The following is a 13198-nucleotide window of genomic DNA, read 5'->3' as shown; positions in this document are numbered from 1 at the left end:
GTTTTACTCTAGTTATATTGGCCCGACTTTAAAGTCCTGAGAAAGCACTGGCCTTTGGAAATGGAAATCCAAGACTTTGATCAAGTGAGTGGTTTTGCTGTAGAAGTTTGATAACTTACTTATACTGCAGCAGTGTTGATTTAAGTTACTTTGAACAAAAATTTTGTTTTATTCTTCTTGTGAACAATCATGTCTTCCGACTCGTTTATCTTGCCGGATGACACTTTCCACTCTCAATTGTGAATGAACGAATGAATTAGTGAATACAGGAATGAATGAATGAATATATAAACAAAGCTCTATGTTTAGATGATATAAGAAGTAGTTTATTTTTTTCCTTAAAGGTTCATGTTTATTTTAAAAACAAAATGAAGTTTAACTCTGAATCTATGCTTTTCTTCTTGATGCCAGACATTTGAGCATCTGGAAAAGTGAGAAATTACACAGAAAGGTAAGACAGCATTATGGAAGCCAGTGTTCTTCTCCAGCCCCAGTCCTCCTTCATAATCATCCCTGAGAGCTCCTTTAATTTAAATGTATGGAGATATTGCAAACACAAGATTCAATCTCTGCACATCAAATAATCAGATTTAATTAGCCAGTGTGTCTAAACTCTGTAACACACAACCCCATATTCTCTGTGGCTTATAATAATTGCAGGTGAATTTTTGCTCAAGTCAGTGTGAATGATCTGGTCATTCCAGGACCCAGGCTCCTTCTTATGCCCCTGCTCTCTTCTAGGTCATTTCCATTTTGCTGGGAAAAGAGACCATGGGAGGAGACATCCACTTCCTACCACCTGACTCAGAAAGTAACATAACTTTGCTTCACTCCATTGTCCAGAAATCACTTGAATGGTCGCACCCAGATGTGGGGGTGGTAGCAGAGTTTTACCTATTTGTGTTCATAGTAGTCTCTGCCAGATAGACTTAACCTTCTGGTCAAATCTCTAGGAAGGCTCCTCTTTTTCTTGATTATAAGGAAATGTTAAGCTAATTGGGCACATTTAGAGACAAACAAATTTGGGCAAATTAAATAAAGGACTATATTTGTAGTATTTGTTCTGCACTAAAACTTAGGGGGGCAAAACATTTTTGTGGACTTTTTGGGGGGAACAAAAAATCTCCTTTAATTTTATTTAAATAACTCTCTGGCTTCTCCTCCTGTCCGGCTTTGCTGCTTTTCTGTCTCTTTAGACTGGCGTTCCCTTAGGGTGATTGTTTCATTAAGTGCCTCTGAGAAGTCAAAATGTGTCTGCTAAAATATGTCTTAGGGTTGGATCCATTGCTAAATGAAAGGTATGGAAATGCCTACCTTTCCGTAATGGCTACCTTGGGGTGAAAATCGCATTTAGATAACCAAAATCATAGTCCTGACAGATTATGAACAAGGTTAGATGAATTGTATTGAGATTTGAAAGCAGTAGCAGTTTGGATACTTCTGGTCATGGTGGAACCATTAAGGGATAGAAAGAAAATTGTTTTAAAGAGCCAAGGAGCAGCTCTGGGGGAAGCAGGTTGAAAACGAAGTTCCTTTTTCACATGTTTGCCCAGAGCTTACCCTCTGGAAAAAAAAGTGGAAAAGGCTCGGTCTCCAGGATGGCCTATGTATGGGATTAAGGGATTCTTGGAGCAGTGGCTCTGCTTATTTGTGATTGTTATTGGCCATCATATTCACATAGAAGGACTATGAGATCTAGAAACAGAGCCAGATACAGTGATCTTGTTCTGTCACTGTGAAAGCTATGGATTCTGAGAGAGCTGGAATGGAAGTGTAAAATCGTTAAGCCTGCATTCTTTCAGAGTAAATGCATATAGCAAATTTAAGTGGAACAATCAAGTAATATATAGTCCAAACAATGACATAATGAGAGAATATAGGGATAGGATTAATCACCCTCCAAAACCAGTTATAAACCAGGACCACCTCAAACAGAGATGTATAACCACCTTACTTTTAAAAAGTGTTAGTGCATTCATTTAACAATAACCCGTAAGTATTTAATGGCCCTCACTTTAAGAAGCTTTTGTCCTCAACCTATAGTTTAAATTCAATCCTATGTTAAATAAAGTTTGACAGAAAAATTAACCTTAGTAGGGCAACCTACTAAGTTGCACATTTAAGTTATAAATTTGCATGTTAGTTTTCTATCCTTCTGGTTACACATTTCCAGTATGTTTTAGCCTTGCTTGTCCTACCTATAAGATGTGCTTTAATCATTTTGTGGACCTTTCCTAATTCCCTTTCTCCATTTAAATGGAGCCTGAAGCCTGACGGGGTTCTGTAGCTAGTTTTCAACCAAGCCTGAGTAAGGCACCAGTATTTTAGACAGACCTAAACCTAAACTTTTATCTAAGTATCCTGTTTCTCACTTGTTCAGCTTGAGGATAGAAGGTTGTGGAACAAATTAGGCACAGCCTGCAAGTACATGAAGTACTTTTAAGTACAGTATGGGTACCAGCTGTACTCTAGACAGGCAACATAATTTATTGCTAACCCCCTTCCCCCTTGTATACGGAGAACGTTTAAGCAGGGCTAGATTTAGGTTTACATAGAATGAGCAAATACACACATGACGTGATTTAAGAAGGATTAGAAATTCAGTGGCCCCAGACCACCCCTCACCAGCCTGCTCACATTCCCAACATTAGAGACACCTCTGGGGTTCAAAATATGGTGTCTCTAAAATGAAATAGGCCACCTGGAAAGGAAAGTATAATAAAGCCAGTAGTAACCTCATCAGCTGGGTACAGAGCCCTAAAGAAACAAAATACAAGTTTTAATTAGAATCGGGGCTGGGAAAGGTCAGTGTGTTAGAAAGCAAAGCCAAGTGAGGGGTCAGTGAGTGAGAAGCAATCTAGATATGGCTGAGAGCAGAGCTGGGGTTGCTGATGACAAGCACCGCCTAGGAGCACAGACGCACTGCCAGGCAACCTGAAGTGCGGTTATTTTGCGGTGCGCCAGCCTGATGTTAGATGTTACAGGCAGGAAGGCAGAATAAGTTAGTGTCTGGATTAAAGGCTCATCCCCTTAAGTAGGATCATATTAAAGACAACCATATACTTTAAAGCTTAGTGGCTGAAAAAAAATACGAATAAATCTTTGTATAAGACTATGTAGTATAAATTAGTATATGTAGATGAATTCTCAGTTTGGGGATTCTTGGGAATAAAATGGAGACAGCAAAATATTGGTATCATTAGGGTGATTGAATCTATCTTTATAAAGTGTGAGAAAGCTTCTAGGAAAATATTTAATAGTATTCTGGGAGAAGGGAGGAAAGTGTTTAACTAAGAAGCAGGTTTTGAATACATTTAACAATTTATTTTACTTTTTATTACATTTGGGACTATTTCCCTCTCATAAGTATTCTGACTTTCTATGCATTTTACATCAAACTTCCAGGGGAAATCAAGATGCAAGGTACGCATCTGCCCTGCTCAGCCTGGGAGTCAGGAGACTTATTTTGTCAGGGTGAAAAGTTAATGTACTCTTAGGGTCTCCCCTTGGCCCTTGTACCCAACAATCGGCTGTCACCTCTCATCTAGATTATTTCTGTGAACTCCTAATTTTTACTCTCCCTGTGTTTGCCCTGGAATCTTTCAGTCTATTCTCTATAAAATCCCCGGAGTGAGCACAGTCAAATGTGCGTCAGATCATATCATCCCCCTGCTCCCGAGCCCACCCTCTAGTGGCTTTCCATCTGCCTGGGAACAAAAATCTTTACCCAGGCCCTCCTTACACTTCAAATACCAATTTGCTATTTCCTTACTCCTTGCTCACTCTTCCCCATCTAACACTGTTCTTCTGGTTCTTGCTAGAACAGTTAACACCCTGGGCACATTTCCCTCAATCAACTCACAGAACATTGTGCTGGCTGACCCCTTGACTAGAAGGCTGTTCCCCAGGATGTCTGTATAGCTTTGTACCCATCCCCATCGCTTACTTCATTTTATTCTTTGCTCAAAACACAATTCTTGTGTAAAATGTCAACCTATTTCTTATTCCCTTAGTTCCTCTCCTCCTTACTTGATTTCTTTGTTTTTATAACACTTATAGTATATATTTTAATTATTATTATTATTTTTTTGCTATTTTCTGTAAGTTTGTGAAGACAGGGACTTTTGTCTGTCCTGTTCACTGCTGTCTGCCAGGCCTCATCAAATTAATTTGATGAAATTTTTAATAGCTTATCAATAGTCACAGAACTCCATTGGGCCTTTGGTAATTGATGCTGCTAACAAATATCCCAACTTTCCTCCTTCCAGTTTAGGGAACCCCCCAAAGATCCTGCATACTGGCCTTCAGGGTCAAAAATCTTTATTATGGCCAGTAATACCAATGGAAATGTTCAACTCTACCTCATCCTGCCCAAAAGAACCCCCACAACAGAAACATATGTATTCCTTTAGGCCATGGGACCTACTGATTAAAAGAGCAGTGATCCAGGCGTTCAACCTTCCTTTTGTCGACGTTTCCTTACCAGACGCAGCTCCCATTCCAAGTGTTTGTGAAGGCTTCCCTTGAATAACTAATATGCAAAAAATGATTCTACCTGTCTTCCCCAGAATATCAGAGCACACTATGTATAGTGAATTCTTGTTAGTTTTCAAAGCCATAATATGAATATGAACATCCTTCATTAAGTGGCTGACAAAAAGTTCATCACTTCTTTGAACTCTGATTGGATGAATTATACCCATTTATTTATTCTATAAGTGTTTACTGAGTGTGTGCTATACACCAGGCTCAGTTCTAAAGATTGGGACACAGCAGTGAACCTCACAAAATTAAGAGCCCTCAAAGGCTCTTAGTTAAAGAGAAGAGACAGGAAATAAATAGATGCATATATAACATGCTAATGAAGAGTGCTAGAAGCATAATAAAGAGTAAGGGGAGTAGAGAGTGAAGTTTCCTTTTTGTTGTAGGTTTGTTGTTGTTGTTGACTTTTTGATACTATTTTATGGATTATTTTTAAGGAGCAGACCCCCTGTAGGCAGTGAGGAAGTGAGCCACAGATATATGTAGGGGAAGAACAGTCCAACAGGGGCAAATGCAAATGCTCAGGTGTTCAAGAAATGGCAAATAATTCAGTATGGCTTCAACAGAGGCAAAGGATGAGTGGGAGAAGGCATCAGAAAGGTGGTAAGACGTAAGTTCACGGGAGCCTCCAGGGCCATGGCAAAGACTTTGGATGTTTCTCTGAGGGAAATGGAAAGTTATAGAGGATATTGAACAGATAAGTGATGTGATTTGGTTGATGTTTTCAAAGTGCTAGGAAGGCTGCTTTCTGCCTTGCAGAGGAGGTGGCAAGAGTGGAAGTAGAGAGATTGCTTATAATGTTCTTGCAGTTATTCAGGTAAAAAATAATTATTTTAAAGATAGAACATGATCTGCTGATAGATCTGATATAGGATATGAGAAGAAGAGAGGATCAAAGATGAGTTCATGTGTATTTCCAAAGAACAGGAAGTCTGTAGGAGGACAGAATGTAGAGGAATGGATTAAGGATCCGTTTTAGAACAAACCCCTTAAACCTGGGCAAGAAGGACCCCTACCCTGGCCGTGGTGCCTAATAGGGTCCTGTGTATTGGCATAGCTTCCTCAAAATGCCTAAGTCCCCCTCTACTGCTTGGATTGTTCTCAGTATATTTCGTTGCCCTTGTAATTTGAATGTCCCAAATATTATGGTTTCTGAAAATTCTGATACACTTTGAGATCAAGTGTTTTCATTGCATTAAGTATAGTGGCAATTAGAATCACTAGTATGCCCCAAGAATGATGAATAAATGAATAACTGGGTTGCTTAAAGGAATCGTGAAGTCTCTTTTGCTTGAGGGTGCAGGTCAACTCAAACCTTATCCTGTGATGTCAGTGTCTAAGTATTCATCTGCCAGCTCCATATTCTGCAAGAGGATATGCATTAAAATTTTTAGATCTTTTTTTTTTTTTTTTTTTTGAGACGGAGTCTTGCTCTGTCGCCCAGGCTGGAGTGCAGCGGCATGATCTCGGCTCACTGCAAGCTCCGCCTCCCGGGTTCACGCCATTCTCCCGCCTCAGCCTCCCGAGAAGCTGGGACTACAGGCGCCCGCCACCACGCCCGGCTAGTTTTTTGTATTTTTTAGTAGAGACGGGGTTTCACCATGTTGGCCAGGATGGTCTCAATCTCATGACCTCGTGATCCACCCGCCTCGGCCTCCCAAAGTGCTGGGATTACAGGCTTGAGCCACCGCGCCTGGCCTAAATTTTTAGATCTTTTTATAACCCAAAACTATGTTTTGAAGTTAAAAAGAAACTCCCTGGGGTGAAAGAAGAAATTAAAGCCTAGCTTGTGAAGAAGATACGACTTTTTTGATACTCTTGCCTCTAAGCATATGATGCCAATCAGAATTATTAATGTATTTAATTTGCTTTTTACATTAGCATTTTTTCCATATAAACATTTCTAGCAAGTAACTATCTGTGCCCCCCGTATTCACTTATGGCATTATTGAACCAGGTTTTGAATATGAGCTCTCATTTATCCTCATGTTGAAGTGAGTGCCCCTCTGTTGCCCCTCAAAGGTTCAAACTGAGGTTGACATTGCCAAGTGGAACAGGATGGGTGGAGTTGATGTTGTCAGCACTGGAAGTGGATAAAATTGTTGGCAGGTTCCAAAATGGGATAATGTCTCCAAAGTGTTTTGAGCTCCTTGCTGAAAGAACTTGAATAATTTCCAGGTATTATTTTGATTGTGGCAAGAACTGTGTAAGGTAATCTGCTCTACTATCAACAATGATTCCTTTCATTGCAAATTTTAAACAAGTAGTTATATTTTACAATGATAAATGGAACAATTTAAGCTACCCTTTTTGCAAAATACCAGAAAAAAAAGTCCCATGTCTTCAAGTTAGCCTTGCAAAAAGGGAAGCGACAAACATTGATGAAATATTAACTCTTCATTGAACACCGTGCTAAATGCTTTGTATACACATTCTCATTTAATCCTTAAAACAGACTTGTGGGCTAAGTGCTATTATGATTCCCACTTTTAACAGAGGAGAGTGAGGAAGACTAAATTATTTTCTTGTGTTTTTTCATCAGTGCATGGTAGAGTCAGGTTGTTTGTCTCTAGAGTTTTTCATCACCACTCTGGATGCCCTGCTATACCATCATGTTTTGTTTTCTTTTTCTTTTGAGATGGAGTCTCCCTCTGTCACCCAGGCTGGAGTGCGGTGGCCTGATTTAGACTCACCACAACTTCCGCCTTCTGGGTTCAAGCGATTCTCCTGCCTCAGCCTCCCGAGTAGCTGGGATTATAGGCATGCACCACCACACTCGGCTAATTACATATATATATGTGCGTGTGTGTGTGTGTATATATGTATATATGTGTATATGCACGCACACACATATGTGTATATATACACACACACATATATATACATACACACATATATGTGTATATATAAAGAGAGAGACAGAGAGACACAGAAAGAAAGAGACAGAAAGAGAGATGGAGTTTCGCTCTTGTTGTCCAGGCTGGAGTGCAATGGCGCGATCTCGGCTCACTGCAACCTCCTCCTCCCAGATTCAATTGATTCTCCTGCCTAAGCCTCCTGAGTAGCTGGGATTACAGACATGCACCACCACGACCGGCTAATTTTTTGTATTTTTAGTAGAAATGGGGTTTCACCGTGTTAACCAGGCTGGTCTCGAACTCTTGACCTCAGGTGATCTGCCCGCCTTGGCCTCCCAAATTGTTGGGATTACAGGTGTGAGCCACCACACCCAGCCCGTAACATCATTTTTCAAACCTATCTAAGATTTGCTTCAGTAGAGCTATTGGAAACAAAGCTGCTAAATAAACTAACGCTTTATTTTAGGAATATTTTAACTAAGGTATCTCCTTCAAAATTAATCTCTGTATCCAAATAGGCTTTCTTTGACCAAGTTCTAGCACAGGGTCTTACACATGTTAAATGTCCAGTCAGTAGTAAGTGGATGAATAAATGAACAAAAATAATTTTCTGCACCTATTATTTGTATAACGGTCATCACATATATACATATAGCACTGTGTGTGACTTTGCCACAACTCTTTTTAGCTATTGTAACCTCCCTTTTTTATAGATGAATAAATGAAGTACAGAGTGGTAATAGAATTTTTCATTATACCAGGGATGGAAAATTGATTTTTTTCTTGCAGAATAGAGTCAATCATTGGTGGTAGATACCTGAATTTAGGTAGTAGTTTCTACCTGGATAGCAGATACTGGTGTAGTTAGTTCTACTGAGAAGGCCTAGAAGATGCACCTGTACTCATTGTGAAAAACTGCCATATTGAATTACTCTTGTCTGCTCTGAGTCTGAAATGGAGGACTGGTAGCATTCATGTTTAGGATTTTAAGTCTCTACACTACATGTATATGCCCTACAGAGATAGATCACTATAGGTTTGTCTATTTGGCACTTTAGATTCTGTAATGAGTATTCAGCAATCATTTTTCTTCTGTGTGTGTGTGTGTGTTTTTGGATCCCTGCATTTTTTAAAAGGCCCCTTAAATTACTTTTATGATTTATTAATTCATTTTAATTGAGTTTCCTTTCATATAGTTAGAACTTTGATTAACTAGTCTTGATAGAGTGGATCAATGTGATGTTCTGCAGAATGTCCAGCTATTTCAGGTCCCTTTGAAATATGACAGACAATAGGTGAGTGAATAGAGCAATGAGAGAATTCTATAAAATCCATTGTTTTCTCTCCCAAGCAAATTGGAATTTTAATGCTGTTTTTTCTTTCAGGTATAGAAAATAAAGCATTCATCCACTGGAGGCTGCATATAATTTAAATAAGGCAGTGTTAATTTGCTTTTGCAAAAATACTGCAACTGTCACAGAAGCTATAATTGGGGTTTACTTTATGGTAGTTTAGTGTCATCCCCTAAAATCATAACATCTTTCTGGTTTGGGTAGAGGCTGTACTGGTGATTAGAGGGGGTTCATGATGAGGCCATCACCCCTATATCTTTTACTTTCTTAGGATGCTTGAGGATGGTAATAATCTCTGCTGTTTCTCCTAATATGCTTTCTTCTTCTCCTCTCCCTACTTCCCCTTCCTCTTCTTTTTCTTTTTTTTACTATTTCATCTGAAGGAGAGGAGGGAGAGATTTCAGAAGCTCCTACTTGCCCTTCATTGTTACAGTAGCTCCTACATTACAAGTCAAGGAACCAATAAGCAGTAAGGGCTGTTCCTAATACTAAATATGTTGTTTCCAATTATATACTCAGGGACTGAGAAATAACCACAGGGAATAAGGACCCAGGACTCCACTTATTATGTGGCCCTTGTATTTCTCATTTTAACAAGGGGGATATAATGATACTTTGGGTCTCCAAATATCATTGTCAAATTGAACCTTGTATCCAAGAATCTGAAATTTTTGGTATTCTTCTTTACCCAGTGTAAATTTACTCAAATGAATGGCTATAGATCTCTTTGGGGAAAGATTATATGAATTACTTTATATAGTTCTCTTAGTATTACAAGGTCCTCATCATAAACATCTGGCTGCTTCTTCAGTCATGTTGTGTTTTTTTTTTTTTTCATCTGAAAATTGGCTAAGATATATAGACTAGGCAAGGGATCCTGACTTTTACATTGAAGTAGCTAACCAAAACTAATTGATGAACTATATCCTTCATTAATTTGTATTGTATAGGTCAGGATGGCTTAACCTTAACACTATGGATTTTGGATGTCTTCTTTGTTGTGGAGTCCTGTCTTGTGCATTGTAAGATTTTTACCCTACTAGATGCCAGCAGTGCCCAGCAATTTTGACCACCAACAATTTCTCCAGACATTGCCAGATGTCCCTTGGGGTGCAAAATTGTCCTGAATGAGAACTAGCAAATATTTTAACAATTAGACTGCTGCTGGTTACCAGGGAGTAGCAATATCCCACCTACTTCGAAGAATATGAACTAACTGAAAATTAACCAGCAACTGATGTAGCTCCCAAATCCCATTTTAGAGACCACTTCCTCAGCTCACTCCTGGCACTAATTTTCTTAGGTCTGGTTCCCTGGGAACAGTCTCCTGGACAAGGATTTGTTTGCAGAATGTTATTGCCTTTGGATTCAATAACTGTGGGGAAGTAAAGGATATAAAACTAGGTGAAGAAGAAGTTGAACTATGATGTAGTCACAACAGAGGCTTCAGTCAGTTACACAGGGATCCCAGGAGCTGGTATGGCCCTTCCAGTTAGGATGGGCACATGACCTTGAATAAAGTGGTGCTGTAGCTGAGGGCAGTTACAGAAAAGGGGCTCAGTGAAATGCCATCAGCTGCCGAAACTTTAGTTTCTGAGAATTCCTCTGTCCTAGGCATACCTGAGCAGCATGTCACAACATCCACTATAGTCTATTAATCATATAAATAAAAATGTCCAAAGGTATAGATTTCACCTAACTTCACTAGGATATGGTAACATTTCTCTCAACCCCTTCTGCCACCTTTATCACTCAATAATTTGGCTCCAACAAATATAAAACACTGTTTACATATCAAGAAGTATAAGGGACTAAAGATTGTTGGTTTCTGAGAATTTTTGTTGTGTGTCCGTAATCATGCAAATACTCATTTTTGGTTTTGCCAATCAGAAAGGAAACATTACATAAAGCTGTATTTTGATGAAAGCTTCATTAATATCTGAAAAATTTATTTGAAGTTTGAATGGATTTGGGTTGATGACTGTGTGGATGACTGCTTAATAGAGTGCATTACAAAGTCAAAAACTTATAACACGTCACTGATGTGATTTCCCAACTTGTCATTATTATATAACCAACATGGCGTAACCAAAAATTATGTAAAGAAATTTAATTGCTTTTTGTAAATAATAATAACAGCCCCAATTTAAATAACTATTTAGAATGATGAATTATGTCTTCATAGCCAAATATTAAACCAACTGTCCTCAGCTAACACTGCTGTACCATCTTAGGAGTTTGAACTTGAAAACTCTGACAATTTATGCATTTTAATAGTTTCCTTCAACTTTGTGGCTATCAGGACATGCTGCTGGTATAACCGGCTTAATATGAATAGTTTTTTTTCTATTATAAACCACTATTTTCAGAAATGTATCATCCCAGAAAATATTAGCATGAGGAAACTTGGCATATCACAATTTTAGCCCAGAAAATTAAGCTTTACCAAATACACACAGACATACAGACACACACACACACACACACACACACACCTGTATTTGCAAAAGGCAAAAACAATTTTAGTAGTTTTCAAAATAAATGTTGGGACTGACTGCAAGATGGGAGAATGTGAGATCAAACAAATTTTGTTGGTGAAGACACTAAGGAGAGGAAATTTTCTATATAAAATATTTGAAGTCAAACATTTCCTTTTGATTTTCAAAGTAACACGTTTATTACTATCTAAACCTTCAATGTAGCAATAATGATTGTAATTGTAATGAAATACCTATAGGTCATGTTGGCTATTTTTCAGTTTATTTTATTTCAATGTTAAGCTGCCATGAATACAATAATAAATAATTTTATTTATTAAAACTAAATAATGTAAATAACAGCCACCATTTAAAGAAGCATTATTATGTTCACAGCATCTCATGCTCTGTCAATTCATAGTTTTTCTGTTTTGAATTATTTTAATGCTTTATTAAATTCCTGCATTAAAATTCCTATTCTTGATTTCTTTGATTTTTTCTTTTTACATGTACTTTGTCTCATTTTTGTTTTTTCTATTATTTTATTACTATCCATGTTTTATAAACTTAATATTCTCCATTTTCTCTATTATTTAATATTCTCTAATCTACTTAATATCATCTATTTTAATCTACTTATATTTTCTATTTTCATCTTTCATAGTTTGTTTTTTCAATAATATAGTTGTTTTATATTAAAACAATAATTAATTGATGAATATTAAACACCTGCATGCATTTATTGCTCAAGCTACTTTTTAAAAAATGGAATTTATTTGACTAGTAAGTGAACAGATATGGTAAATATGCTAAAAACCTCATTTTAAAAATTTGAATAAACAATTTTAGATAATCTTGTCCATCTTTCTACTACATTTCAGTCTGTCATATGTGGCAAATGCCCCTTGTGTAATTTTCTTTTGCTTTTTTGTAACTACTCTTGATTGATTCAAGTGTTCATGAAATGTATATATTTCCAGAAGAAATTTGTATTTAGTTATGCTGTATGTCTACACTGATACCCTGCACTGATTTTCCATTGAGTTCCAAGAGTTCATATTAGTATACATATACAGAGAGGGCTTTTGTCATTTCTAGAGCTTGTTTTTAATCTCTTCTAAAGCTTTTTACTGAAGACTGTTGAAAACCAAGTACAGCACAACTCTCCACTTCTCTTCTGGCTGTCCAAATACTGCTAAACAGTAAGCAGATACCTTCCTTTACTTTTTGATTTAGTAAATTAAAACATGTTGTTGATTGAGTCTTAGATGACATAATAGTACATTACAAACTTATTTTCATATGGTTACAAATAAATTCTTATTAAACTGCCAAAATTGCCTGTGAATCAACAATGGCACATAGGTATTCTGAAAGAACGGTTTCACTGTCAGCTTTGTTGAGTCAGCCTTCCATTCTAGAGAGATACCCAGGAAGAGAAATGTCTTTTGATCGCTCTGGAGGACCCATGTTTCTATGGATATCTGCTATATAACTGATAATAGTTTGTGTTTCTCACTGTATTTGATTAAGAAGCAACAAATAGCAGAATGTGGAGAGTTTAACATTACTACAAAATGCACCATGTGCATATTTCAAATGAGACAACAAAAACAGATTCTCTTGGAAAAGCCGATCTCTAATGCCCCCTTAGAAAGCCTAATTTAATTTCGAAAGAAAGTCACACAATTTCCAGATTCAGCCCTCTCATCTGTGTAATGGGGACATTTGATTGGAACATCATAGCAGTTCTTGGGAATACTGGCTATGAAACAGAATATTTCAATATTCATAAAGACCTTATTTACACAAAATAATACTCCTCAGGAAATGAAGTGCATGAAACATAAGCAAATCTGTCCAGAAATTTCTACTATAGATGATGTTATTTTCCTAGGGAAAAAAAGCAGTCCTTTCAGGGTGACTAATAAGCAATCATATCTATCACCATTAGAAGGGTTGATTGCAT

At 37.5% G+C, this 13198-nt stretch overlaps 1 protein-coding gene across 5 annotated transcripts in view; it reads left to right on the top strand.

Moving 5' to 3' along the window:
- Positions 1 to 13198, top strand: part of HMGCLL1 (3-hydroxymethyl-3-methylglutaryl-CoA lyase like 1) — a 149636-nt gene that overhangs the window by 15801 nt on the left and 120637 nt on the right. For 2 of the 5 annotated variants that reach the window (XM_017957956.2, XM_021937395.1), the window contains exon 1: positions 11850 to 12431. The exons of the other annotated variants lie outside the window; for them this stretch is intronic. The gene's annotated coding sequence lies outside the window, so the exon portion shown is untranslated. Of the gene's footprint in view, positions 1 to 11849; positions 12432 to 13198 lie in introns of those variants that run through there. 5 annotated transcript variants of the gene reach the window in all.

The sequence above is a fragment of the Papio anubis genome, chromosome 6 (genome assembly GCF_008728515.1).
Source record: "Papio anubis isolate 15944 chromosome 6, Panubis1.0, whole genome shotgun sequence".
In the NCBI taxonomy this organism is placed as follows: Eukaryota; Metazoa; Chordata; class Mammalia; order Primates; family Cercopithecidae; genus Papio; species Papio anubis.
Note: the sequence above shows the minus strand (reverse complement) of the source record. Positions and strands in the feature narration are given on the sequence as shown.